Source organism: Cannabis sativa, chromosome X (assembly GCF_029168945.1).
Source record: "Cannabis sativa cultivar Pink pepper isolate KNU-18-1 chromosome X, ASM2916894v1, whole genome shotgun sequence".
In the NCBI taxonomy this organism is placed as follows: Eukaryota; Viridiplantae; Streptophyta; class Magnoliopsida; order Rosales; family Cannabaceae; genus Cannabis; species Cannabis sativa.
This window is the reverse complement of record NC_083610.1, coordinates 49,237,406-49,264,299: the sequence shown is the minus strand read 5'-3', so window position 1 is coordinate 49,264,299 and position 26,894 is coordinate 49,237,406. Positions and strand designations below refer to the sequence as shown.

Genomic DNA, 26,894 nt, shown 5'->3' with positions numbered 1-26,894 from the left:
ATCTCATGACTTTTTTGAGTTTTAATAATAGTCATGTTCTAAAGTTAATCAACGGTTTGATTGTAGTTGAAAATTTTTAAAATAAATTTATTGAAAATTATAGATTTTTATTATTAAAAGATTTATCAATACTAAAATGTACTGGCAATGGGTCTTTTACTAGCGCTTTCTTCTCGTTGTAACTTTTGCAAGTGCTTTTCACCAACATCACTGGTAAAAGTATGTTTAAATTAAAAGTTTTACCAACTCATTTTTCACTTATACGGGCAATGTGTTGACAAAAGTAAATGTGATTATAAATTTAAAATCCCTAATTTTCAGCCTCAATATATTTGTCTGAGGTAAGTGTTACCATCTTAAATTACAGGGTTTTACAATACATTGACACTTATGTCTAATAGTAATAGGTTCTATTTCATTATTTTTTATGTTTTAGGCTTTGGAACCTCCTACGGATGATGCTATGACCTCGGCAATTTCATTGTTGTATGAGGTACATCAAATTCTGCTTTGCCTACATGTCTGTTTCTTATCAATAATAACAATATAATTGCCAAGTTGATTGGTTTTTTGCTCATCATTTTATTTTATTGTTTGATAGTTTTCTCTTCCAATGTCTTGGTTATTTTAATCTGATTTCTGTTTTTTTTTTTTTTTTAAAAAAATATTTTGTTAACAATTTAGAATCGATAATTTTATGGTTTGGCGTGCTTGGTATCTTTGTTTTTGCATTAGTCCTAATTTTATGTGTTCCCTGATTGCAGAAGTTTATTTTACTACTTTTACGCAATACTATTTAGTTTCTTAGTAAACTCTCCAAAAAGAATTATAATCACTTTCTATTTACATAAAGTGCTTCTTTTCATATGTTTATTTATCTGTTAACAGTATATTTGTGTGTACTTTTCTTGTGATCAAATGCATTTCATTGTTTTTCTTAAAAGTAAATTGATTTTAAGGTTGTTTATATAGGTTGTTTATCTTGGACATCATTTAGCTAAACTTCCAGTTGATGTATTGATTGGGAAGGTAAATAACTACCATATTTCCCTTTCATAATCTATATTGTAATAAAATTTTGATATTAGGGTATTATGTAAAATATAATTGGTAAGACCGAGTACGAGACCCTGCTAAAATTCCAGCAGCAGCTAAAAATTATCCACATAATATAAGGAAGTTAGATAAATTTCAGTTTATTTTTTGTATCATTATTTTTTTTATGAATCAGCAACCTTTTTATTACTCCAAAAATATCCTTACAAACAAATAGTGCCTTCAATCAAAGATCTATGAAAATAACCACTACACAAGTAAACTTTTCTCTTCTTCTCTCTTTTTTTTTTTACAACTTGGAGAACTAGTTTGTGTCTATAACATTAATTTTCTTAAGCCAAAAATAAGTAATTGTACTTTTAATATCATTTTTAATCTTGTTTATGATAAAGGATTCCTTGGCATTACCCGAATTCCACACTATTTCATTTCTAGTACGCCAAATTTGATAAACCAAAACTGCCATTGCAGCCGCATATACTTGTTTACGAAATTTGTTACATTTGGCTTTCCCAATCCATCGAATAAACTTGTTCAAATAGCTCAATTCAGCCCTCCAAGAGAGCCACTTTTTCACCTGTTGGAGGCAGCTAAGAGACAAAAAATATTGGAAGAAAATATGGTTAGCCGATTCATTATGGGTGTTGTTAGGTTATAATTAGCCTATGTCTCGGGTCCTTAAAATTAGCATTATCTCGTCTATTGGTGTCTTTTGGAGCAGTTTTACGCTTGATTTTCATTATTTCAGGTTCCCGGGGTGTTAAAGTTCAAATTCAGTCAAATGGGGAAAAACTGGGATAAACTGGAAAAAAATTGGAAAATTCGTCTCCAGAAGCTACAGTAGTCGCGACTTCAATTGAGCCAGGTCGCGACCCTTTTTCCTGGTCGCGACCCTGGTCGCGACTTCGAGGTTTGGCAGAACCTTCGATTCTTGAGGTTTGCCTGTAGTCGCGACCAGCTTAAGGGCTAGTCGCGACTTGGTACGGACGTTGTGGTTTTGACCTAATTTTGATTTTTCTCTCAATTGGAGGCACACCACTCATCCCTATATAAGGAATACGACACTGAAGGTCAGAGGAAGCAAAAACAGACCTAATAGTAGAGGCAAGTGGAGAGGAAGCTATCTTGAAGACCCGGAGCGATATCACCTTCTAGTTTCTTTCTTTTACCCCTTTAATTCTTCTTTATGTTTGTTTTTATTTCTGAATTAATCATGGATGTTTTTAGAGTTATTATGAACTAAATTTCCCAATAAGGGAGGATGATGATTGTTGTTTAAGTTTATGCCTAGTTAATAAATAATTGTCATTCCTTCATCTTATGTGTGAATACTATCTTTATTTGTGTTTAATTCCATGTGCAAGCTTGATCACCTTTTACATGTTTAATGATCTCAATTCGAAATCTGAAAAGTGAGAATTGAGAATGCTAAAATTTGGATAGTCTAGGTTTTGATGTAAAACGAAAGTATTTACATAGCCTCAGTGACTAATAGATTATTGCTTAATGCTGATTTTGTGTTGATTTAATTAAGAAGTTAATTAGAGAATACATTATTTAGAACCTAAAAGATCTGAAAAGAGTTAGGTTAATTTATAATCTGTCATTCACATTGAGATAAGGATAGCAATTAGGTATTAACATTGGTAGCTTAACAACAGGATTCACCTCCCTAATCTCTCATCTTGATTAATCTTCGTTTATTTTCTCTTTAATTTCTGAGTTATTTACTTTCAAATTGCAAACTTATTATTTTACCGAATAGAATCATAAGTATAGTTCAGTAGTACTTAATCCAATTCCCTGTGGTTCGACCTCACTTGCGTGAGATACTACTTGATTGCGTACACTTGCGTAATAAACATAATTTTCGTAACAAGTTTTTGGCGCCGTTGCCGGGGAATTGTTTAAAGATTAATATTACAAAAATTATACTAACTTCTACTTTGGTATATTTTCTCTTGCTGATTTTTCTAACCTTTTTCTTGCAATATTTTCGTGATCCATTTCAGGAATCCTAAGTGTATGCGACGTCAAGGACAAGCTGTCATATTACCAGTTGATCCTAAAATCGAGAAAACTTGTAGGAGAAACCGAAAGAACAAGAGGCAAGAAGGAGTTTCAGCAACTGCTGAAACTTCAGAAATCATGGCTGCTAATGCTGCAAACAATGGAGGCAATAACGGTAATAATGGTGGCGCCGTAGAAGATCAAGCTAATGGCCGCAGCTTGAGAGATTACATTCTCCCTACTCTGACGGGAGTGCAGTCATGTATCAGGCCACCGGCAGTGGATGCAAATAACTTTGAGATCAAACCTGCCATACTTCAAATGGTGCAGTCTTCAGTTCAGTTTGGTGGCCTCCCTTCTAAAGATCCTAACCTGCATCTCTCTAACTTCATGGAACTTTGTGAAACTTTTAAAGTTAATGGAGTTAGTGATGATGCCATTCGACTGAGACTGTTCCCATTCTCTCTCAGAGAACGAGCCAAGAGTTGGCTAAACTCCCTGCCACCCAACTCTATTGCCACCTGGAATGATCTGGCAACGAAATTCTTGTCAAAGTTCTTTCCTCCAGCCAAGTCTGCAAAGCTGAGAGGAGAAATCAATAACTTTTGCCAACAAGATAATGAATCTCTCCATGAGGCTTGGGAGAGATTTAAAGATCTGATCAGAAAGTGCCCTCATCATGGTATAGAGAAGTGGATGCTGGTCCACAACTTCTACAATGGGTTGGTAGGAAACACTAGAACTCTAATAGATGCAGCAGCTGGTGGAGCCTTCATGAGAAAAAGTGCTAATGAGGCTTATGATCTATTGGAGGAGATGGCTCTAAACAATCAGCAGTGGCCAACTGAAAGAAGTCAATCAAAGAGGGTAGCTGGTGTGTTAGAGGTGGATGCCATCACAAAGTTGACAGCTCAGGTTGAGGCATTGACAAAGCTAATTGCAGGGCAAGCTAAACAAGCCCAAGTTGTGTGTGAGTTATGTGGAGGAAGTCATCACTTTTCAGAGTGTCAAGCAGATGTGGATGATTTGCCAATGGATGAAGCTAAAGCCATTGGAAACTATTCACAGAACAACAACAACAATTATGGGTTCAACTAGGGTAATAACCGAAGAAACAGTGGGTTCTATCAGCAATGAAATCAGAACCAGAATTAGAATCAACAGTTTAATCAGCAACAAACCTCTGGTGGAAATTCTAGTTTGCAAACAGATTTATTGCTTCAATTCATGACTGAAACTAGATCTTCAATCAAAGACCTGCAGACACAGATGGGCCAACTAGCAACTCAAGTAGCAACTCGTCCTCAAGGAAATTTGCCTAGCACAACTGAAGTAAACCCCAAAGAAAACTGCAAAGCAATTACCCTTAGAAGCGGTAAAAATTATGATGGTCCTGAAATGCCACAACTAGTGAATGGAGAAAAGGAGAATGAAGCTCAACCAATGTCAACCCCAACACCCACTTCAACGAAGGCTACTGACAGTCCAACACAACCACATCAGTCTCCACCAATTAATAGTGATCACCATGTGAAAATACCTTACCCTCAAAGGCTTAGAAAGTCAAGCCTAGACAAGCAGTTCACCAAATTCCTAGAAGTCTTCAAAAGACTTCACATTAACATTCCCTTTGCTGAAGCTTTAGAGCAGATGCCAAGTTATGTGAAGTTTATGAAGGAAATCCTGTCAAAGAAGAGAAAGATGGAGGATTATGAGACAGTGGCTCTAACTGAAGAGTGCAGCGCCATCCTACAGAAGAAACTCCCTCCCAAACTCAGAGATCCAGGGAGTTTCACTATTCCTTGTACTATTGGGAGAATTGAGGGAATAAATGCACTTTGTGACTTGGGAGCCAGCATTAACTTGATGCCTCTATCGGTGTTTAAAAGATTGCAGCTGGGTGAAGCAAAGCCAACAACAGTAACTCTCCAATTGGCGGACCGATCACTAGCCCATCCTAGAGGAGTCATTGAGGATGTGTTAGTTAAGGTTGACAAGTTCATCTTTCCAGCTGACTTCATCGTTTTGGATATGGAAGAAGATAGCAATGTCCCAATCATTCTTGGGAGACCATTCTTGGCAACTTGCCAAGCCTTGATCGATGTTCAGAAGGGTGAATTAAATCTGAGAGTCCAAGGAAAAGAAGTGGTCTTTAATGTGCTAAAGGCTATGACGTACCCAAAGGCAAGTGATAACTGTTTCTTCATTGACTTGATTGATGAAATGGTGGGTGAGAAAAAGCTGTTAGATGATCCTCTTGAACTAAGTTTAACTGAAGATGAATTGACGGAGCAAGAGGGACAAGAGGTCGTGGGTTATGTGAAGTGGCTTGATTCCTATGGGCCCTTGAACAGAAGATATTTTGAGGAATTGGGAGCAGTTCCAAAAGAGCTAAAGCCATCTACTGAAAAGCCTCCAGAACTTGAATTGAAGGTGCTTCCTAGTCACTTGAGGTATGAATTTTTGGGTCAAGATAAAAAGTTTGCCGATTCTTGTTTCAGCTTCTCTCTCTGATGTCGAAACTGATAGACTTCTGAGGGTACTTCGAGCTCATAATAAGGCCATCGCTTGGACACTAGGTGATGTCAAAGGAATCAGTCCTTCAACAGTGATGCATCGAATTCTCATGGAAGACAATGCCAAACCGACAATTGACGCTCAACGAAGACTCAATCCACCCATGAAAGTAGTTGTCAGAAAAGAAGTAGTTAAGTGGTTGGATGCTGGAGTTGCTTATCCTATTTCAGATAGTAAGTGGGTTAGCCCGGTGCAAGTGGTCCCAAAGAAAGGTGGAATGACGGTGATCAAGAATGAAAAGAATGAGTTGATTCCTACAAGAACAGTCACCGGTTGGAGGATCTGCATCGATTACATGAAACTCAACAAAGCAACACGAAAAGATCACTTCCCTTTGCCCTTCATTGATCAAATGCTAGACAGATTGGCGGGGCAAGAATATTACTGCTTTCTTGATGGATATTCTGGATACCACCAGATAGCTATAGCACCTGAAGATCAGGAGAAGACTACTTTCACATGTCCCTACGGTACCTTTGCTTTCAGAAGAATGCCCTTCGGCTTGTGCAACGCCCCTGCTACTTTTCAAAGGTGTATGATGGCTATCTTTTCAGACTTGATTGAATCTTGTATTGAAATCTTTATGGATGATTTCTCAGTTTTTGGTTCTTCCTTCGATCATTGTTTGGAAAATTTGGAAAAAGTGCTAACAAGGTGCGAGAAGTCTAACTTGGTGTTAAACTGGGAGAAGTGCCACTTTATGGTAACAGAAGGAATTGTTCTTGGGCACAAAATTTCAAAGGCAGGAATTGAGGTGGATAAGGCTAAAGTTTCAACAATAGAAAATTTGCCACCTCCAGTTTCTGTAAAAGGAGTGAGGAGTTTCCTAGGACATGCTGGCTTCTACCGCAGATTTATCAAGGACTTCTCCAAAATCTCAAAACCTTTATCTAGCTTACTTGTCAATGGTGTTCCATTTGAGTTTGGAGAAGATTGTTTAAAAGCTTTCAAGGTTTTAAAGGAGAAATTGATTACAGCACCGATAGTAACTTCGCCAAATTGGGAATAGCCGTTTGAGTTGATGTGCGACACAAGTGACTATGCCATTGGAGCGGTCTTGGGTCAAAGAGTTGACAGAGTATTCCACACAATCTACTATGCTAGTAGAACTCTGAATGATGCTCAATTAAATTACGCCACTACAGAGAAAGAAATGTTGGCAATAGTGTTTGCTTGTGACAAATTCCGACCCTACCTGATTGGAAATAAGGTAATTGTCTACACAGATTATTCAGCAATCAAATACCTTATGACCAAGAAGGATGCAAAACTGAGACTGATTCGGTGGGTACTTCTACTTCAAGAGTTTGACTTAGAGATAAAAGATAAAAAGGGCACCAAAAACCTGGTAGCAGACCACTTGTCAAGATTAGAGCTGGAAGAGAGTCAGAATACAAAGGAGGTGCAAATAAATGAGAAATTTCCTGATGAACAACTCTTTAGTGTGAGGGAAAACCTGATGGTACCGTGGTACGCTGACTATGTTAATTTCTTGGCTGCAAAAATAACTCCTCCCGAGCTTTCGCGTCAACAATTGAAGAAATTCTTTTCTGAGGTGAAACATTATTATTGGGAAGAGCCAATCCTCTACAAGCACTGCGCTGATCAGATAATTAGGAGATGTGTGCCTGAAGAGGAGATGTATTCTATCCTAAATCATTGTCATGCTTTACCATGTGGAGGGCATTTTAGTGGAAATAGAACAGCTGCAAAGGTGTTGCAAAGTGGATTCTTTTGGCCAACGCTATTCAAGGATGCTACTACCTTTGTAAAGGCATGTGATCGTTGTCAACGAACAGGTAATATCTCAAGAAGAAACAAGATGCCTTTAACAAGAATTTTAGAAGTTGAATTGTTTGATGTGTGGGGAATAGACTTCATGGGTCCTTTTCCTTCATCCTTTAGCAATCAGTACATTCTTTTGGCTGTCGATTATGTGTCTAAATGGGTCAAAGCTGCAGCTACACCTCAGAATGATGGTAAGACAGTTCTCCGCTTTCTACAAAAGAACATCTTTACTCGGTTTGGTACTCCTCGAGCAATAGTAAGCGATGAAGGGAGTCACTTCTGTAACAAGCAGTTTGAAGCACTTCTTTCAAGATATGGTGTCCGACATCGAACTGCTTTACCATACCATCCCCAAAGTAATGGCCAAGCTGAAATTTCTACTCGGGAGATTAAGATGATTCTAGAGAAAACAGTGCAAAGATCAAGGAAAGATTGGTCAAGAAAATTAGATGATGCATTGTGGGCATACAGAACCGCTTTCAAAACACCGATTGGCATGTCCCCATATCGGTTGGTGTTTGGAAAGGCTTGTCATCTACCGGTGGAGTTAGAGCATAAAGCTTTTTGGGCCATGAAGACTCTTAATATGGAACTAAAAGCTGCAGGGGAGAAAAGACTGTTACAGCTGAATGAACTAGAGGAGTTTCGAAACGAAGCCTATGAAAACGCAAAAATATACAAGGAGAGAACTAAGAAGTGGCACGATCAAGGTCTAGTACGGAAGGAGTTTCAACCAGGGCAGCAAGTGTTACTCTTTAATTCAAGGCTGAAACTGTTTCCTGGAAAGTTGAAGTCAAGGTGGTCAGGACCATTCACGGTGGTCAAGGTGTTTCCTTATGGAGCGGTGGAGTTAAAAGATGATAGTCCAGCAACTTTCAAAGTTAATGGACAGCGTTTAAAGCTCTACTTGGGGGGTCAATTTGACCAAGCCAAGTCCGCCATGATCTTGGCGCCACTTTGAAGTACAAGGCTCAGCGTCCGGCTATATGACGATAAAGACAGCGCTCTTGGGAGGCAACCCAAGTGTTTTTCTTTAATTTTTCAGACTTTTGATTATGTTTTAGTATGCTTTAGTATTTTTAGTATTTTTAATTTTTAATTAGTACCAGACATTATTTCTTTTTAATTGAATCGTGAAAAAAAAAAAAATTTCGACCTGGAGCCCAGTGGTCGCGACTAGCCTTTGGCCAAGTCGCGACCTATTTTCCAAGTCGCGACTTCCTGATTTTCCAGAGAGGCATAAAAATCAATCGTAAGCTAGTCGCGACTTGCCCTATGCCAGGTCGCGACTTGCTCACGAATTTTCTATAAATTCAAAATTTTCCCCCTCATTCAACCCTAAACCAAAAATTTCAAAATTCAAATCCTCTCAGCCGAACCCTACCCCTTTTCATCTCAAAATTTTAATTTTTCATCTCCAATCTTCAATCTTTTCATCTTTTCTTAAATTTCTTAAACCCAATCCATTCAAAAACCCAATTTCACCCAATAATCTACACATATCATCAAAACCCATACAAAAAATAACCCATAATAACCCAAATCCAAAAATCACCATTGTCTTCAACTTCAACCTCAAGCTTTCAAGAACATTCAACAATGGAGGTGGAGTAAAGCTTTTTCGGGTTCATAAGTATCACTTTCTTCAATCTTTAAAGAATTTGATTAACTTTTTCTAGATTTTGAGTGATATAATTGTGTGTTGTGCAAAAATATTGTTGATATTGGGTTTGTCATTATTGTATTGTGGTATTGAGTGTTTGGGAATATTGTTTGAGTGAATTTTTTTATTTTTGGGATAGAGAAAAATTAAGGGGAGGTGCTGCCCAATTTTTTTTAGAAAAAAAAAGTTTCAGAAAAAAAAAAAAAATTCGAAAAAAAAGAAAAGAAAAAATGGCACCCAAGAGGACTAGGAATGTAGAGGAGGGTTCGTCTTCAAACCCACCACCAACGGGTTTTGATAGGACCTGTTTTGGAAACATTGAGGCCCAAAATCGCTTCATGAGGCTAAAGAATAGGGCTTATATTGATGATCGGGGTATTGAATTCCCGGAGAATCCCTTGAGGCATCAACCTCGATTTGAAACAATCAGAGCTCAAATAGAAAGAATGAAGTGCGGGAGCTTTGTAGATGCTCGGGGTCGTGCTAATGTTACTATGGCTTGTGAATTCCTTGCGAATTGGCCTGACCGCCGGAATGGGGAAGTGAAGGTGCGTGGAAAGAAAGTGCCCGCTACTGCTGATGCATTTAATGTGATGTTCTCTGTCCAAGATTACACTAGGGAAGAACAACGCCTCCGAATTATTGAGGAGGAAGAGCAGTTTGATATGGTGGATGTGGCGGAGACAGTGGGGTTTCCTGGGTTGAGGTTCCATGACAATGATGGCACCGAGGGGTCGCCAAATATTCTATACCGGTGTGAGCTAAACCCGGTGGCAAAAACATGGTTGTACTTTGTGAGTGCTCGGTTAGTGCCAAACAAGCATTTTTTCGATGTCCAAATGGATCGCCTGAAATATGTGTACGCCATAATGAAAGGGTACAACATTAACATTGGACAAGTCATAAGGCAAAGCATTGAGCAGATCGTACAAGGAGCCACGGGAGGTGGTTTTGGTTTGGCAGGAGTTATCACAGAACTCTGCGGGGCATATGAAGTTCCCCAGTTAGAGTATGACAACACGGTGTTGCCACTTCGCAAGATGGACATCGCCTTTGTCAACAGGCTGAAAGAGCCACATCCCTATGGCCAACCACCACCTGATGCACCGCAAGGGCGTAGGCGGCAACGCGAGCCTAGTGTTGAAGAAGAAGAGGAGCAACCCCTACAATTGCCTGGGCCTATCGATCCTACAACACAATACACTCATGCAGAGCTGAGTTATATAATTCAGCAGAACAACCACATGCAACAATACATGGTGCAAAGGAGTATCTATGATGAGGGACAAGTTCAGCAACTCAACTCTCTTATCAACAAAATGAACATTGGGATTGATGACCCGAACTATTTGGCATAACCTCCTCGGTTCTATCCCTATGACCAGCCGCCACCACCCAACCCTTTCTGAGAGGGTCTCAGGTAAGTCTCTTTTCTCTGCATATTCCTGTATACATTAAGGACAATGTCATATTTAATTTGGGGGGAGAGACTTAAAACTTTTAAATTCTGCACTTTAATTTCTGCATTTTAATTTTCTGTTTTAGTTTTTTTTTTTTGTTTTTTTTTAGTCAAGGAATGGCAATAAGCTTGATGATAGTTGTATACAGCTGATTAGTGCGATGTGTTCTGAAATTGTAAAATAACTGTGTGCTTGATTCTGTTAACTCTTTGGATTAGTTTGGATGCTTAGAAACCTGTGAACAATTGTAATTACTCAATCTGTGAAAATTGTTATAACTGTTTTACTATGGTTTGGGGTAAGATTAACAGGATAGCTTAGAACTTGCATGTTTATTCTTTTGAGGAGAAATCCTTGATAGTGTTCAATTGGAATATGACTTAGGCATTTGTTGGATAGTTTGAGCCTTTCAAGCCTACCATAATAATGTGTATCCCTAGTGAACCTTTTGAGCCTAAACCTGTTTTGTTTTTCACCCGTTGAATTGAAAATTTTTGCAACCACACTATTAATTTTTTTTTTCTTCACCATGTTATCCATGATATCATAAGCTACATAATTAGTTTGGGGGAGAGGAAACACTTAGTGAGAGGGAGAAAAACCTGTAAGATTGAGAAGAGGAAAAATTGTACTTCAATGTTACTGAGGAAAAAAAAAAGAACAATAAAAAGTGAAAAAAAATATATGTTTGAAAAAAAGAGACTCAGTGATGTTGGGAAAATAATAGAGATATCTTCTATCAATCTTGGTAAATGTGGGGATTATTATGGGATTTCTGAAGAAAAAAAACAACAAAGCAAAAAGCTTGTGGGTTCTATTTGTGTGCTTATGATATGTTGAGCCAAAAAGATTGTCTTTAGCCTATCCCTGAATATCTGAGCCATTATACTTAAGCCTTTAAAAGACCTAATGATTCCAAAGAATACTGTCAACATTAGTGGAGAAAGGTAAGCATGCAAGCTTATGAGTTATGGGATTGTGGAATTAATGGAAAGAGTAAAACGTTTATAAAAATGTTTCACATTTGAGTAAATTGTTGCAGTTGCACATAGTGTTATTAATAGAGCATCCGAGTTAATTGTTAGAGTTAGTAGGATCAAAATTCTAGTTTAAGCAAGTAGAAAACAGAGCATGAGTCAGCAGCATAGTAATTATCTGATAGCGTAGTTAGTTTTTTTTTGTTTATCTTACTCGGGGGCGAGTAAGAATCTAGTTTGGGGGATTTTGTTAGGTTATAATTAGCCTATGTCTCGGGTCCTTAAAGTTAGCATTATCTCGTCTATTGGTGTCTTTTGGAGCAGTTTTACGCTTGATTTTCATTATTTCAGGTTCCCGGAGTGTTAAAGTTCAAATTTAGTCAAATTGCGAAAAACTGGGATAAACTGGAAAAAAATTGGAAAATTCGTCTCCAGAAGCTACAGTAGTCGCGACTTCAATTGAGCCAGGTCGCGACTCTTTTTCCTGGTCGCGACCCTGGTCGCGACTTCGAGGTTTGGCAGAACCTTCGATTCTTGAGGTTTGCCTGTAGTCGCGACTAGCTTAAGGGCTAGTCGCGACTTGGTACGGACGTCGTGGTTTTGACCTAATTTTGATTTTTCTCTCAATTGGAGGCACACCACTCATCCTTATATAAGGAATACGACACTGAAGGTCAGAGGAAGCAAAAACAGACCTAATAGTAGAGGCAAGTGGAGAGGAAGCTATCTTGATGACCCGAAGCGATATCACCTTCTAGTTTCTTTCTTTTACCCCTTTAATTCTTCTTTATGTTTGTTTTTATTTCTGAATTAATCATGGATGTTTTTAGAGTTATTATGAACTAAATTTCCCAATAAGGGAGGATGATGATTGTTGTTTAAGTTTATGCCTAGTTAATAAATAATTGCCATTCCTTCATCTTATGTGTGAATACTATCTTTATTTGTGTTTAATTCCATGTGCAAGCTTGATCACCTTTTACATGTTTAATGATCTCAATTCGAAATCTGAAAAGTGAGAATTGAGAATGCTAAAATTTGGATAGTCTAGGTTTTGATGTAAAACGAAAGTATTTACATAGCCTCAGTGACTAATAGATTATTGCTTAATGCTGATTTTGTGTTGATTTAATTAAGAAGTTAATTAGAGAATACATTATTTAGAACCTAAAAGATCTGAAAAGAGTTAGGTTAATTTATAATCTGTCATTCACATTGAGATAAGGATAGCAATTAGGTATTAACATTGGTAGCTTAACAACAGGATTCACCTCCCTAATCTCTCATCTTGATTAATCTTCGTTTATTTTCTCTTTAATTTCTGAGTTATTTACTTTCAAATTGCAAACTTATTATTTTACCGAATAGAATCATAAGTATAGTTCAGTAGTACTTAATCCAATTCCCTGTGGTTCGACCTCACTTGCGTGAGATACTACTTGATTGCGTACACTTGCGTAATAAACATAATTTTCATAACAAGTGTTGCAGAAAACACATTTTGCATCAGTAACAATGTGAAAATTCAGCAACCTTTCCTTCGTTCTCAACCTGTTTTGTATTGCAATCCACAGCACAAAACTATACTTAGGTGTATTGAGTTTTCTCCATACTTTGTTGCTCTAACAGATTTTGTTTTGGCTTGGACATAACAACTTATAGCCAATTTCACCCCTGAGAACTGTTGTAAGTCAGCCAGGTTTTTGAGCTGATCTTTAACAGCTATCAATCTCCGCCAATACTAACTTCCATGAAAAGGAGGTTTATAAGACCACCAATCTTCATCTTTGTATCATTATTTTCTTCCTTAACAGTTCATCCCTTATTTCTTTGTCATTAATCTCTGTTCAGATTTCGTTTTGAACCGACAGTTTTACTTCTATGATCTTCTGCAACTGCAGATGATGATATATGATGGAATATTTGGTTGCCTTTCTCCCGTTTTCGGCATGTTTGAGTCACAAATCTCTCCAAAAATTCTGCAGAAGATACTTTGTTGTTATTTTATAAAATTTTACAATTGTATTAATATAACCCGTTTCTTTCTCTGCTTAATTTCAGAGGCAAAATGTTGAAAGGGCTAAATTGGCGCTTCTGACTAATAAGCGGGATGGTCCTACTGATTCATATGATGTTGACAAAAATTCTGACCATCTGTTAATGATGGTTGAATATATGAAATTGGAAAAGATTTGCAGTTCTTATTTTTGAAGCAGCTCAGTTTTGTACATGATAAGGTAGAGTTTCTTCTCCGAAGCTTAATTGTGACAATAAGTGTGAACAATGTTTAGAGTATTTAGCTTTATACTGATTCATTAATTTCTGGGGAGAAATTCATTTTAACTTACATAAAGGGAAACTTTTGAAAATACTTGCATTCCCAAAGTTCATGGTTCATTTTGGGGGGTTGTTTCACTAAGTGTGTCTTGTGTTTCTATTTCTCTATGTTTTAGTAAAAAGAATTGTAAATTGTATGAAGTTAGTATTTCTTCACGATCCTAATATGTATTTTCAATTTTTGTGCCTGGTTCAGAGATATGAGAATACAATTTGATTTTGCTGGATAGAGATGGAAGATAATGTTGGCCAAAGCAATGGTGATATGATGATGATGCAACTAATTTGTATTAGTATATATTTTATTTTAGGGTATGTTTATGTTGGTATTTAAAATATATGATTATTTATTAATTTTTAGACAATTATAACTATATTATGTATGTATAGTTATAACAATTTAAAATTACATTTATTGTGCAATTATTTATAATCAAACTTTCATGTTTTATTTTTTTAATTTTTGTTTAGGGATTTTTTTATTAATGTACAACAAAAATTAATATATTACAAAAAAATTGCAAAAAAACTTAATTATAAAAACTAATACATTTTAATAACATATTTACTAATATTTAGATCATTCGATATAATATTTACTAAACTTACTATAAATATATATATATAGGGCAAGACTATAGTAGGACCTAACAAAAGTTCCCTACCGGTAGGGAACTTTTTTTAACCATTGATTTTAGATCGTGTGGTTATTAAGATATAAGCTGTATACTCTTACAATAGGACTGCTTGTATACAATTAAAACTTTATACATATTATAATAATATTTAATTATATATTTATTTTAAAAAAATAAAATAATATTAATAATTAAAAAAATTATTAATTATTAATTTGAATTATTATTTTTTTTTAAGTTAACTCTCATTTAAATCTTGACAGTTTCTGCACCAATATTATTGTTATTCTAATTTTTCTTTTCACTCGATATATTAAACTAGTGTGTTCTTCTTCTTTTTTCCTTTTATTTATTTTTCCGTTTTTTTTGTTGGGAAATTTCTTTTTCTTTTATTCATCAATAAATTTTAGGAGTTTTTTTATCAAGTCATTTTTTTATATCAATTTTGACTATAATATTACGTTGTATTATTATTACAATAAGACTGTTTGTATACAATTAAAACTTTATACATATTATAATAATATTTAATTATATATTTATTTTAAAAAAAATAAAATAATATTAATAATTAAAAAAATTATTAATTATTAATTTGAATTATTATTATTTTTTTAAGTTAACTCTCATGTAAATCTTGACAGTTTCCGCACCAATATTATTGCTATTCTAATTTTTCTTCTCACTCAATATATTAAACTAGTGTGTTCTTCTTTTTTTTTTCTTTTATTTATTTTTCCGTTTTTTTGTTGGGAAATTTCTTTTTCTTTTATTTATCAATAAATTTTAGGAGTTTTTTTATCAAGTCATTTTTTTTTTATTAATTTTGACTATAATATTACGTTGTTGTATTATTATTATTATTATTATTATAACAAAGTGATTTGGATCACTTAAGAATTTACAATAAAAACATCAACATTTGAAGTGGGAAGCTTTATTTATTATTTTTTTTTTTCATTTTATTGATTAATAAATTTTATGGGTTTCTAGATTAGCATCTTTTTTTTCATCGTTGGAGTAATTGCCGATGTCGGAAAAGTCGTTAGAGCTGCTGCATGTACGGGTGTTCATCAAACCGCTCAAACCGTTCAAATCGCCCACACCGCACCATACCGCAAAAAAATGTGGTTTGAAATTTTTTGCGGTGCGATCGCGATTTGAATTTTTCCTAAACTGCGTAGTGCAGTGCGATTTCCAGTTTTGAATTGTTAACATGCGGTTCAAACCGCACAGCATCGCATATTATAAAAATTTCAATTTTTATATTTATTTAGGTTCAATATGTGAAGGCCCAACCTAAGCCCACTAATTATTATTTTTTTGCTGAAAAAAGAATTATTGTATCGTTGAAACTTACAATTTTTTTTTCATATTTTTTTTCAAGTCTTATGATATTTTTGACAAGTGTTGCTCAAACTTTGTTGTATTTGTGATAATTTAATTATTTAGTGATAGTCCAAACTGCAAAAACTGCATAAACCGCACCGCACCACACCATTTTTTACCGTGCGGTCTTTGCAATTTTATAGTTCCGCGGTGCGGGTGCGGTTTGGAAAATTAGAAAAATACATGTGCGGGTTAGTTTGAAAAAATAGTCAAAAAACTGCACCACCCGCATCGCGAACACCCCTAGCTGCCGACACTGGAAAAGTCATCGAAATTGGTATTGTTCCCAGAAAAATCACTAAAAAAATTACCAAGAAGCCGGTTTCTTGATGAAGGAACCAGTTTCTTGGTGATTTTTTCGGCGACAATACCAATTCCGATGACTTTTTCGAAGTTTGCTGTCGGTGTCGGAAAAGTCGACAGAGTAGCTGTCGGTGTCAGAAAAATTATCGGAGTTGCTGATGGCATCGATAAAGTCATTTGAATTGCCATTGTCACTGGAAAAATTACCGAAAAAATCATCAAGAAACTGAATTGGCATCTGAATTCGTAATTTTTCTAAGAAACCAGTTTCTTAGTAATTTTTTCGGTGTGCCAATTCTGATGACTTTTCTAGCGCCAGCAGCAACTCCGGTGACTTTTCTGACACCTGCAGTTACTCTGACGATTTTTCCAGCGCCGGTAACAAACTTCGGTAATTTTTTCGGTACCAATAACAAATAAAATTGCCTAAATAAATAAAAATATTAAATATGGGCTTTGAAAACCTAATTTATATATATATGGCATATCAAATACTATAAAATATCTAAAAAAAATGTCATATAAATTAGTCAAACTTAAAAGTAGCATATTTAAGTAAATAACTTTGAAAATTCTGAATGTAATTTTCTCTTTTATTATATGATAGTGTATATTATTATTATTGGAATATTATATGAATTTTTGAAAATTTACAAATAATTTATAATATTAAAAATTTGAATGAATTACTTTTATTAAAATATTAAAAAAAATTAAAAGACCCGTACAAATAGAGTCACCCACCGTGGTTTCTTTGATAAAGTAATTTTTATTATTTTTTTTTCTTAAAGAAAAAATTGGCTATAAATGAATACATTAATATTAGGTGTACCATTTTTTTCTTAATTTTTACTGGCCCATTTAGTTTCCCTATGCCATGAGGTAAAATGAAAGGTGCCTACACTAGACTTCCCCTATTACTAATAGGTAGACATTTTTTTTTTAGAATTAATTAATTATAATTAACTATTTTCTTAAAATAATTAATTAAATATTTAACAAGACATTTTTAAGCAATTAATATTTATATTTAAATCCTTACTCTAATTCTTTTAATAATTAAGTCATTTAATTATAATATTTACAATAAAATTTACTTTTTTACGAAAATTAAACTTCTTTTGACACAAATTAAAATTCTCTTCTTATAATAAATTTTTAAATAATTAATTATTTTTAAATGATATTTAATTATTTTTTTACAATTAGATGAACTAAGTATGATGCCTCAAGCTTGTCAATCGATAACAAGTGTAGCCATTTTTTTTTCTAAAAAATCCTTCAACTTATTTCACTTTTTACTTTTTAAATATTTAAATAAACAAAATAAATAATTAAGTGTAATAATTTAAAATTAAGATTACAAGTATAATAAAATTTAAATTATGAAATTATATTTTTTTAATTTTAAATTATAAAAAGTTTTGCTATAAAATTTTAAATAATTTAAGTGCAAAAAAATAAATTGCTAAAAAATCCTTATATAGTAATAAATTGCAAAAAATTAATTAATAATTAATTAATTTAATTTTAAAATATAATTAATCTTAATTAAAGATTTATAAGGAAATAAATTATTAGGTTACTTTCAGGTTACAAATTATTTATTATTTATTTATATTTAGTTTCCAAATTAATCACAACCATTTAATAGTAATCCAATAGCTTAAAAAAATGTAACCACGATGGCTACAATAAAATATAACCATTGAAACCTCTTCCATATATATATATATATATATATATATATATATATATTATGCAAGACTATGGTAGGACTTAGCATAAGTTCCCTACCGGTAGGGAAGCTTTTTTGACCATTGATTTTAGATCATGTGGTCATTAAGATATAATGTGTATACTCTTACGATAGGACTGCTTGTATACAATTAAAACTTTATACATATTATAATAATATTTCATTATATATTTATTAAAAAAATAAAATAATAATTAATAATTAAAATTTTATTAATTTTTTATTTGAACTATTATTATTTTTTTTAAAAAAAGTTAATTTAAATTATTTTTGTATAGGTATTTATTTAAAAAAAATAATTTTACTTACAATTTTTGCTAATATTTTTATACTAATAATTAACTATAACATAATTAATTACTTAAGTCGCTACTAATTTATTTAGATACATAATTCTATCATAATTATCTTTTAAATTAATTTGCTTTATTAATTTTTTGTCAAGAAAGATAATTTTTATTAATCAAACTAAACCAATTACATCTACAAGAGGATTCCTCTTCAAAAGAGAAACTTACGACTCAATTTTATTCGTGCTACACAACTTCCTTTCTTGTACAAGATTAAGTCTATTTTTGATGCTCTCTTTCAATCTACTATCTATACAACTCGGATTTATACATTTTTTTTATTTATGCACAAATTTTAGTTTAGCCAAATGCTATAAATTACACCATAATATAATTTTTATGACAAATTCTAATATATATTTATAGTTAAGAAAAAATATATATTTATTTTTGAAATATACTTTTATTTTTTGATTTTTTTTGTTGATAGAAGTAAAAATATAATCTTATTTAATTATGTTAATAAATATTATAAAGTTTCATGTAAAATAATTAATGAATAAACATAAATAAAGTCTCTAATAATATATTTTAGGAGAATTACCCCATATACTCTGTTTTTAATTTTTTTTTTCTTCAAATTTACAGTTTGAGTTTTTAAAGTGGTTGCAACGCTAGTTGCAACAGGGGTTCTTATATGATTTTTTGTTGCGATTTAGGTTGCAGCGCTAGTTGTAATAGAAATTTTTATGTAGAATTTCGTAAAAATACAAAAAAAAAAAATCGTTTTAAAATGTAAAAATAAAAAAGCCCTTATATTTTATTTAGATGTTTTATTTAGAAAATAAAAATGTGAAAAAATAGTTCACAAATTTTAAAACTAATTTATTATGAAAACTGGAACTGTACCCACAATAAAATTATTTTTCCTTTTTCATCACTGTAGCAAATAAAAAAAAATAAAAAAGTAAAATAGATATTATAATTCTGAATAAAAAATAGATATTATAATTAAATACAAAATAATTATATACAGAGAGTTCATTTTATGCAAAATGAATGTCAAATTTTATGTTTTATCATTAGTGAGAAAATGGGCTTATAGTATACGAAAGAAAGAGCTCGGCTTACCGTAGAATAACCCTATATATATATACATAACATTTTTTAAATGTGGATTATGGATTAAGGAGTATTAATGTATAGTCATTATAACATGTAACTTTAAATTTTATTATTTATGATTATTGATTTGATACTTATAATACATGATGAAAAAAATGAAATTTAAGAAAACACTAATTATAATAATTTAATTAAAAGAATAAAATTATATAAATTTATTATACTAATAAAATATTTTATTTATAATGATATCATTGTTAATGTTTAAATTATTATAATTTATAATTATAAATATAATAATGTATTTGTTATAAAATAATATAAAATAATATAAAGTAAATGAGAAGAAAGAAGATGAAGAGAGAAAGAGAAAGTGAATGAGAATTTCTGAGTTGTTTATTCTAATGGGGTGAACCCCTATTTATACAAATAGAAGAGTGAGATATTAAGAAACTAAGAAAAAGGGAAACTAAGGAAAAGAGGAATGTTGATTACAATTCATGGTAATAAATAAAAGATTTGGACATCCACATAATTATTAATATTTATAACACTCCCCCTTAGATGTCCATAATAGCTGCCTTATTAAAAATCTTGCTGAAAACTTGGTCAAAGGAAAAAGAATATAGTGTAAACTAACTCCCTCCCCCTCATTTAGGCATTTGTGGAGATCTTCTAATCGACGAATTTCGATCTTGTCTGCCGTCTTCTCAAATGTTGATGTTGGTAATAACTTTGTGAATAAGTTTGTAAGATTGACACTTGATTGAATATGTTGAACACCAATATGCATTTTCTTGAAGCGTATAAAGAAGAATTTCGTGAAATGTGTTCTAACTCTATCTCCTTCAATGTACCTCCTTTTAGTTGAACGATGCAAGCAGTATTATCCATAGAGAATTGCTTGGGTTGATACTTCTTTATTGAGTGCAATCCATATGTTTCCCGAATATGCTATGTCAATGATCTCACTCACACACATTCTCTACTTGCTTCATAAAATGCAAGTATGTTAACATGATTTATAGTTGCCTCGTTAAAAACCTTGCCAGAAAAACCCAGTGGGACAAAATCTGAGCTAGGGAAAAGAGTACAATATATATTTCATATTCATAATTATTTGCAAGTTGCCTCGTTAAAAACCTTGCCAGGAAAACCCATTGGGACAAAACCTGAACTAAGGAAAAAAGAGTGCAACATGAATATGTCTCCCCCTCATGCACATATGATCCATAATTCTTTTGGTGATAATATATCTCATAAGATTATTGTTATCACTTTTAAAATATCACCATATATAATCTTTGATCATATATTTTCTATAACTCTTCCAGAGTATGCATGGACTTCTAAATTATAGATGAGGGGTTCGTGAAACATTAATCTTTATCCAACTAATTGTATCATTCATGTGTGTACACAACTTTGTTCATACGAAAATTTAAAATTTCAAGTAGATATGAACATAACACATTAATGGTACTACAAATTTTCATTTGTGACAATGATGGTACTCCAAGACCATATATTTATTCCATCTTGTTTTATGATCTTAATTTCCATATCAAATGATCATATATTTATAATTCTTAATACGTATGAAGTACTTCAGGACTTCAATACTAATGAACAAACTTTATACATTTAATATTTCTCGATATACAAAAGAAATAAAAGTTTGTTTTGCAATTAATCAAAAACTCTTAAAGAGTCTATCACAACGTATAATTTACGTATTTATATTGCATAGACAACCATAAGTATTTTTCAAATAATAATTTACTTACATGTCTTTATTTCATACAAAGATCTTTGTCATATAGTGCGCGCGACTTTGAATTTATATCACTTAAGACATGTATTAAATTCTTCTAGAATTTTTAGATAAGGCTTATTTCAAATTCTCACTATATTAGGAGCTCCAAATAAATAACCTTTTGTTGCAACATTTATGTGACGCTTATAAATTCTCATAAAATATATTCCAGGCTATAATCAAATCATGATTATATTTTCTCAATATTTAAGCCTTACTTCAATCAATCTCATGTCTATGCAAACTTTGTACAACAATTCATTATGCACAAATACATATATGCAAATTTCTCATTAGAAATATTTATTTGCACACCCTACAGGTCTTACTTCACTTTATGTGAGTAAATTTGCCTGGATTGCGTCATAATATTTTGGCCAAAAATCAAAATGTATGTCGATAATTCTCGACAAATCTAATACAATGATCCTTGCTATCTCATGTTAGTTTATTGCATATGCACACATTCAATATTTATTGTCGACAAAAATTTCAATAAATGATAATTTCCTCCCATATTGACATAACTTATAGAGATCTCTTTAAATTACATATTTTCAAATATGTTTATCATTTATAGGTCCCTATAACGAATCACTTCAGGGATTCAATTATGATTAAATGTGTTATGTCTAACTTCTCTTGGGAGTCTCTTCGAGTACCGTTTTCATCACGGTTATCATTTTAATACTTTATAACATTAAGGTATCTCCATGAGTACCTCTAGATTTAACAACTTCAGGGCAAATCAAATGAACATTTACTAATAATTTCTATATTGTTCATTTACGCTTCAGGCGTTTTCAACTCATTCTATCTCAACTTTGAGTAATATTGATTTGCAGTTGGTATATATCATTTTGAACTATATCGTTCTTATAACTTTGTGCAAGGATCATTTTTCAAAAATTATCATCGATCCCAACTGCTTCTCTCCCCCTGATCGAGAGAATTTTAAGAAATTGTGATATCTAATAATATTAATACACATGTAGGGATTTCAATATATCACAATGAATCAATATCTATTTAAACTCATATATATTATATGACATTGAACTTCAGGTTCAATAACTTCAGTTTCAAGTTCAATACTTATGAACTTAATTCATTTCTAAGAATGAGTCATACGTGTATAATTAGAAATACATAAATTTACACATTTTGTAAATGTGTGATCATATAATCTTATCACATCGATAAGAAACTATGCAATAAAAATCTAATAATGGCTCAAGACTGTTAAAGAAATATAATTTAAATATTTTCTATGTGCAAATATATGCACATTCTTCTTTTGAGCCTTATAAATTAACAATGAGAAGAATTTTCTGGTTCTTCAACAAAATTTAGTCAAATTCTTTGACAATTTATTGCATATGATTGATCATATCAAAAAATTCAATTCATGAACTTCAGGTTCACTATAATTTGTATTTCAATGAAACTTTCAAAAGGTAATGTAAATTCATTACAACATAATCATTACAAGTTTCATTTTATATACACGAATAATATAATTATATTATTCTCCAAAACATATACACTCTTCAGGAGTCACTATTATGTTTATCAAACTTTATATTTCTTCAGGAATCACTATCATCAATTCAATGATGTGTATAATATAAAATGTACATGACAACTTCATCATGTTGTTATAATGGTCAAATAGATATAACCATAATATATCATTCATGTTTCCCGGTATCTTTTTAACAAGTCGTCTAATTTATTAATAGACTATTCATCAGTCTAGTTATCATGACTTGATATATTATATATTTAAATGCACAACCAGTACATATAATAAGTTATTTCTTATTATACTTTCATAACTAGATAAAAGTTATACATCTAGGTACATACAAATATATTTTACTACTCTAAGTAGCAATTGTATGTAAGACTTCTTTAGGAAGCTTTTTAAATAATTATTTTGTGATTCTTTATCACTTTGATTATATTAGATCACTAACAAGTATTAGTAAATTATATATCCACTTTTGGGAATATGCAAACTAAATTATATAGTAACTATATGTATATACACATATTCTGCACCAACAATAGTTTGAAACTATTGATTTCAAGAAATAATAAAATATGTATATATTAATTTACTTCTGGCATTGCCAATATATGTGAAATCTATATTCTTTGAAATAGAATTTCATGTCTATTCATTCTCTTCAGGGAATGATATTTAAATATTCTAAATGTACAATCAATTTGTGCAATTCACACTTATTCAATAATCAAATATACTTTTATCTTGATTATAAGTGTGTACGTACTACAGGTACGCGACTACTATTATTTAATCCCACACATGATATATAGATTTCATGCACTTTGATTGTGTGTGGTATTTCATCTTTTGGTTGTTTCCAATTTCTTCTGAAAATATTTGAGTACCAAACAATGCCATTGATTATTTAAAATCATTACATTCACTTCGAGGAATGACGTTGAACAAGTAGAACATTATTATAAATTTCTTAAAAATTTATTACTTGTTCATATATAAAAAGAAATTACTCAACAATTTCTTTAACAATATTTCAAAGAATATATGAATACAATTTTTTGCATAGTCTCCAAGATGTATGCAAAATTTAATCTTTAATATATGTCAGATTCAATAATTTCCAACATTGCAAGTAATAACAATGTATAATAACATGACTAATACGAGGAATCTTTAAAAGTGATTGACTTCAATTCGTATCATTCTCTGCAGGGAATGATGAACAATAAATACTGCCTCATGTATTTAAATAACATTAGTCATGCTCATTGTTATTCTTATATTTTAATGTTTCAATGCAATTTTCTTAACATTCTTTTTGGGTATTCAAAACCCACTATAAAATTGCATCAATAATAATCATTTTTAATGATTCTTTAGTTGTATTCACATAAATACAATCATTTTTTTTCTTCGATAAATATAAAACATTTACTTCAGAAAATGTTTGTCAAAATCTATATCGATATTAGATTATTTTTCATTGTCCTCAAAGAATACAAGAACATATATATAAATATGTATTCATCTCTTTCATTATATATTCATCAACTATATAATGAATATTACGTTTGCATAATCTTCAGGATATATGCAAGATTTTATTGAGGACGCATAATCATCAGGATGTATGCAATATTTTATCGAGGATGCATAATCTTCAGGATATATGCAATATTTTATCGATGATGCATAATCTTCAGGATATATGCAATATTTTATCGATGATGCATAATCTTCAGGATATATGCAATATTTTATCGATGATACATAATCTTCTGGATATATGTATAATTTATATAGATTTTCTCTATCATATCATAGGCACACATATATTGTAAATATTATGAATGATAAGACCATTATATATATATATATATATGAAATCAATAATAAATATATAAAAATATATACATACATATATAATATATAGATATATAGATAAAAAGAAAAAAGAAACTAAATGATTCTTGAAATTGTTTCAGTCAGAGGAGTATATATATAAATATATATTTAGTGTATTTTGACTTTGAAACAATTCAAGAACTTTAACAAGATACTTACATTGGGACTTGGGCAGAGACTCATGCTTGAAGCTTGGGCAGAGACTCATGCTTGAAGCTTGGGCAGAGACTCGTGCTGATAACGTGTTATAAAATAATATAAAATAATATAAAGTAAATGAGAAGAAAGAAGATGAAGAGAGAAAGAGAAAGTGAATGAGAATTTCTGAGTTGTTTATTCTAATGGGGTGAACCCCTATTTATACAAATAGAAGAGTGAGATATTAAGAAACTAAGAAAAAGGGAAACTAAGGAAAAGAGGAATGTTGATTACAATTCATGGTAATAAATAAAAGATTTGGACATCCACATAATTATTAATATTTATAACAGTATTATGTTTATTACTGTAATATTTTAAATTTTTTTAATAATAATATACATGTTAATTTGAAAAAAAAAATAAACACTTTTACACGAGAAACATGCTAATTTTTTTTTAATTGTAATATAAATGTTTAGATTTATTTTAGTGTGATTTATTATATATTTATGTTTATTTATAGTATACTTATTATAAAATATACGATTTATTATATATATAAGTTGTTTTATGAAAAATAAATAAACATGTTGAAAAAATAAAATTAAATAAATAATAAACAGTTTAATATAATAAATATACTTTTTTTTTGTATAGTATAAATGTTTATTATCCATTTTACTATAATTTATTATAAATATATGTTTATTTTAATAAAATATTTAATAAAAATAATAAACAATAATGTATTAATAATTTATATCTATGTTTATTTAAAATTAAGTAGAAAAAAAACGTATATTTTTACTAATTATAAATATATTTTATATTTATAATTAATCTATATTTTTTTTTACCAATATATATCTTTATTATTTAATAAATCACATATTTATTAAAAAAATAAACAATTTTATAAAATTAATTAAATATTTAGAATAATCTTTTAAAAAAATAAACATACTAAATATTTTTATCTAAACAACATAATAGCATTTCAATTCTGATAATATATAGGGCATATTGGACATATTTTAATAAAAAAATCATGATTATATATGTATTGATTTTGAAAAATATGCCATCAAATTATTATGTGAATCATGGATGTGATTTGTATTGATTTTAAAAATCTACCAATAAAAATAGTTACACAAATCTAATTATGGTAAGTTTGACTCATTAATACATCTAATATAATTAAATTAAGAATTTGTATGATTTTATGTGAAAATATTTTAAAATGTATACATCTATAAAATTATTTTTTTTTGTACATTTTTTGTAATTAATTAAAATAATGTATACATTTATGTAAAATGCCCTTTTATTTACTTTAACTTAAAATAAATAAAAAAATTAAATTATAAATTTTTACCAATACATTATTGCACTGAAAAAATCTTATTATGTGATAACTATAAGTAGGTTTTGCCAACGCAAAAATAACTTGTCAAAAATCAAATGTCTATCTATTAAAATATATTTTTGTCGGCATATTAATGTGTTGACAAAAGTAATAGACTTTTACCAGCACGGTAATGTGCTGGTACCGACGCTAATTTACCCTTTTTGCCAGCGCAAAATTACGCTGACAAAAGAAGATTTCGTTTTGACAACCCAACTTTTACCAGTGCACAACAGTCTCATTTCTTGTAGTGTTGATAGAAAATTAAGTCATCTCAATATGAGCATTTTAGACATTTTTATATAATGTTTAGGATATCACTATTTGAAATTTTAACTCATAATCTCCTATGCATGCTAGGGGTGTGCATAAATCGATCCAATCCAATGAGAACTGACCGATCCAATTACAACTGACCGCCAAACATTGGATATCCAATTGTGATCGGATCGGATTGGATGTTATTTTTAAAAATCCAATTGGATCGGATCGGATGGTGGATGGGGTGTAAAAATCCAATACATCCAACATCCAATCGAACTAATTAGTATTTTCATTTAGTTTGGATTAGTAATTAGATTTTATATTGTTATACGTCAAATTTATATGTATATATGAAAATTAACATTAAAGTCTTACTCTTTTTTTCTATGATTGGATGGATCCAGTCTGATCCAATACATACTGGATCTAAAATATTGGATGGATCCAATCCGATCCA

General features: G+C 31.2%; 1 non-coding gene across 1 annotated transcript; it reads right to left on the bottom strand.

The window, feature by feature from the left end:
- Positions 1-3,645: 3,645 nt before the first annotated feature.
- On the bottom strand, positions 3,646-3,752 carry LOC115703272 (small nucleolar RNA R71). The gene has a single exon (XR_004009049.2). It is a non-coding gene; the product is annotated as a small nucleolar RNA R71 (small nucleolar RNA).
- Between the last annotated feature and the right edge of the window lie 23,142 nt (positions 3,753-26,894).